Raw genomic sequence first — 4,763 nt, forward strand, 5'->3', positions numbered from 1 at the left:
TCCAGGAGCTTGTCCCAAACCTTCTTCCCTAGGCGATGGAACCTGAAGTTGAGGGCCTCTGTTTTATTTCTTAGGTGGATGGTTTCCACTGTCTCCTGGTAGGGTGGCGCTTGGCCACTGGCTGACCTCAAACACTTGTTTTGGAAGCTCTGTAGTTGTTGTAGTCTAGTCTTCCCGAGTGTGACGAGTGGTATAGATGGGTACTCCAACACAGGCCTCACCAGCGCCTTGTACAGGTGAACTTGTATCTTCTCAGGCATCAATTTAAAACGTTTTAATTTGGCTGCGGCGACTTTGGCTTTATTTAGTCTGTCCTTCACGTGGGGAATGATGCCCGTCCGAGAAATGATGAGGCCGAGCAACCTGCCTTGTTTAGAGTACTCAATCTCTTCGTCGTCGATCATCAATGGGGCCGGCTTGAATTTGGCTATGGGTATGACCTCAAATTTCGTTTTGTTTGTTTTTATTTTCCATTTATTTTCATACTCCGAGATCTCCTCTATTGCCCGAGCAGTGAGTCGCGCCATCCTTGCTGTGGACCTTCCTGGGCAGGTGACGATCTGTGTTACATCGTCGTCATCCAGTGTTCGGGCGTATGCATCTATGAAGAAGGTATGACCTGAGTGATTCAGTGGGACTCGAAGCGTCATGAGGCGCTCGTTGATCCCAATAAACATTTCAATTAGTCTGTGTAGGATGCTTTGGCTGATGGCAAAGCCAGCTCCATAAATGCGGTTTCTCTCTGCAGCAGCCTTACCCTTCCAGAAGAAGGTGTAGCCAGACCCCCTTTCAGTGAGTTGGCCCTCATGTGGGAGCCGGGACTCACTGATGGCTGCTATGTCGTTGTTATACCTAGCCAACTCTTGCCACAAGGACAGTTCTTCTTTCAGGACGTGCATTTGAGTCAGTATCCAGAAGGGTCCTGGCGTTCCATGTAGTGACCATAAGACGTTGTATGGTTTGTTTTAGTTTGGATCTGTGATTTTGGTTGTGTTTTCGACTGCATAAGGATGACCTTACAGGGTGCGCGGTTGCTCAGTCAGGTTGGATTTTTTGGCAGACTATGTTTAGGGCATTTTTCTAGCCCCCTTCCCATGTGGGGTGAGCAGAGTGGCTCCCCGAAAGGGCTGCGCAGTCGCACAGACAGGACCGCATTGCGCTGCTGCCAAGATCCCAGTGCAGAAACGACCATCGTATCTGTGCCGCCCATGTGCAGAGTGGTGACTAGAGACTCCCGGCAGTCATCTCTGCCTGTCTCCGTCACCAATCATCCATCGCCTTAGGACTTTTGGGGGCATAGGGGTTTTAATGATGATTAGAGGTATGATGAACTGGATGATGGCTGCACGTAAGTTGATTGATGTGGTGAGGCAGGAGCACAGGTTACAACCACACATCTTGGCTCTTCTATTTCCTGATCCAGAGGTACAAGTCTTGCAACGACTGGAGAGATGGAGAGTCGCAATGGACTGCCGATAGACCAGTTTGTTGGGTTTCGTCTTAGTAGCCTGTCCATCAGGCATTGCCTTCGTCCGCCAGTGTAGTCGCTGGGTTTCCATGGCGGTTACATCTTCCGTCTACACCGCCGTTGGGGTCTTTTTGGAGCGCTGTAAGCATGTCTGCCTGATGCATGGCTCTCCCGCAGATTTTTCGTTCAGGGTTTACTCCGTTGCCTTATACCTACCAAGGTTAATCCGCAAGGCGCCAGGACGTATCCACATGCCAGTGGACCTATGCGCCGTCCCTCTGGGGCCCACTGCTATTCCAAGATCCCCTGCTGATCTAGCCTGGGCCCACGAGGCACCCAGTTACTGTGTGTTGCCACAAGGCGGCACAGCAGGAGTCTTGATGGTGAGGAGGCTGTGTACTGGCAGGGGAAGACTTATGCATGTTGCTTCCCGGTTCGCTACGAGGGCTAGCCAGCTGCGGCAGCTGAAAGCGATAGGGAGCAAGCAGTGCTCGCACCTTAACACTAACATAATGCTGCCACTCTCGACTTATTTCACCACCCTGTGTGTGACTACATACACACACAGACACACACAAACATATATGGACACATTAGTGGAAATATTCTACTAAACCCTTGTGTAAGGGGTCCCCTCAGAGCCGAATAAAATCTTCTGATGTAAGCCAAATAAAATATTAAAAGTGACGTCCTTGTAGTAAAGAGGTTAAAGCCTCTCCTCAAGGTCCATCACAATGCCACATTTGTGGGTTACTGTGCACACTAACATATTGCCTCCGTGAACTAACTGATGTGTGTAGAAACCTCAGGTGAACATTGATTTTATTGACAGTGATACTTATTTTTAGGTGAAGTGATTAGAAATGCCTTAACCAAACCTAACCTAACCTTATCTAACCAAAGGCTACTTAACCTAACCTGACCTATATAACTTAACCCGACCAACTCTAACTTAACCTAACCCAACCCACTCCAACCTAACCTAACCTACATTTAGGTTTAGGGTATTTGATCACAAATTTAAACAAACGGGGGTGCCTAATCTTCAAGAGATTTGAAAATATGATAAAGTAGAAAGACGATGTATCTCTCCAATCATCCCTCAGGAATCTTCACCTCGAAACTCTCAAACTCGTTTCCTGACATTCTTCCTGAGGACAAGGTATTCTTGCGCTCCAGTAACTCACACAAGTTGACCTCATCAGTTAAGAGGAAAGTCAAAAGGTAAGAGAAACTCTCCCGCCAACTTGGCAAAGAGGTGGTGGCCTCCCACTAGCGTCGTATGTCGCTCTTATTGCACTCCAACTCTCGATCCCATCCCCTAACATTCCTCTCCTCACCCCACCCATCACAACTCTCCACAAATCTTCCATGGAGTCATATTCCAGTCCTGGAGTTCCATGGACTCATATTCCAGTCCTGGAGTTCCACGGAGGGACAGATATTTTGAGCGGAAATTTTAGCATCCACCACCATAGACAGGGATGTCGTCCCCTCATAGAAATTGAGTTTTGGTGCAGATTTCGCAGCTGTATGGAGGATAGGATCTTTCTTATCACAATTTGATTCAAATTTAATGACGAGACAAAATCTTATCCAGTTGTATTGCTTGATAAAGATTTGCAGAGCACAAAATTATGAGCACAAGAAGTGCGGTACAGAAAAAATTAAATATAGACGGCATTCCTAGTTATACAGTACTTTCAGGAAATAAAATTAAAGTAATATTATGATATGTAGATGTGCTTCTGATTTGCTTCACAAGTCAATATCGAAGGCGGAGAGGACGTTAACATCATTGCGCTAACAACCCAGTGGGCCCAATAGCGAATCTTCAATTTGAACACCGTGCTGGATTGATATCCGGCGTGAACCAGTATCAGTAATGTGACCATGTACCCACCGGCTTGTCACGAATATCCTGTCTCTCACAATTTCCAGAGCAGATGAAAGGGGCGGAAAAAAATTACTTGGGCAACTGTAATGGGAGATAGAAAGCTGAGAGAAATTTGACTGTATTTGAAAGAGATCTGGTACCATGAAAGAGAGGGGCGTGTAGGAACTGCGGCCTTAGATGTGAGAAACCTAAGACCTTAATGGCGTGGAAGTAATGAACCTGATGATGAAACCCTTCACTTCAGCCTTGGTAAAACTGAAGTCCTCAAGGGTAAGGGTCTAAAGGCTAGGGTAAAGAGGAAACTAAACCTCAATTAAAGATATCATGGGTCATTAACCGAGGGATAGGGAATAAGTGTTCTAAATAGGTAGAGCTTGGTTGCTATTGGCTGGAAAAGTTTGCCACTGATTGGACGAATCGAGGCCCTGGTACGGCAAAACATGTACGTATAAAATGCGATATTTGAGATTCTAAGGGGTGTAGGGAGGGAACTAGGGGAGAACAAGTGATAGTAAGATATCCATTAAGAAGGAACTTAATTAGAATAAAGAAAAGTGAACTGAGAATTTAATTAAGGGAGGGAGGCGGGGGAAGGGGGACTAACGAAGAAGGAAGTGGAGATTTTTGAAAGATGAAGAGCTTAGCCTAAAGAAGGATAAAAAATAAAGGAACCTTATGGTAAAAACGACTAGGACCTATAGGAACTAGGAATCAAGTCAAGAATACAGCAGAAAATTTACAATAAAAAAGGAACATAAAGAGTGTGAAAAAATTTAAAATATAAGAAAGAAAAGTTCTTGGCTCTAAGAGAATGGGAAATGGGACCCTAAAGAAGAGGAAATTTGATCACTGATGGAGGACAAGGTAGTTAAAGCTCGAAGAAGAGGGAACTAAGAACCAAGAGGAGAGTGAGACTGAGAGAGCTGGGTCTTGGGAGGAAGAGGAGCTGGAGGCTCACTGAGCTCCACCGTATGAGCTCTCGCCCATGTTTGCTCCAGCCGGGTGTTGACTCAGGCGTAGGATCATGGACAGCACTGAATACGACCTGCTGTTGTTACCTTCAAGGTGAACCATGATGAGAGGTGGGAACCGAGAGAGGGGAAGATCAAAAGGAGGGGAGGGAGTACAGAAAAGAAGATGGTGAGTAGTGCAACATGAGTTGATAGATGGGAAAAAGTTAATAAAAATGAGTGTATAGACGGTATAATGTTGACAAAACCGACCAGAGGATTAGATTATAAGGTGCGTGAGGAACAGAATATATGGACGAAGGTAAATAAAATGTAAATTATAAAGAACTAGAAGGACTGAGAAAACGGTGGTGCAGCAGTGAGTGTTCTCTGAGAATATAAGGCTGGAAGGGAGTGGGAGAGGAAGAAGACATTGATAATTGTGACA

The sequence above is a fragment of the Homarus americanus genome, unplaced genomic scaffold (assembly GCF_018991925.1).
Source record: "Homarus americanus isolate GMGI-L3 unplaced genomic scaffold, GMGI_Hamer_2.0 scaffold25467, whole genome shotgun sequence".
Taxonomy (NCBI): domain Eukaryota; kingdom Metazoa; phylum Arthropoda; class Malacostraca; order Decapoda; family Nephropidae; genus Homarus; species Homarus americanus.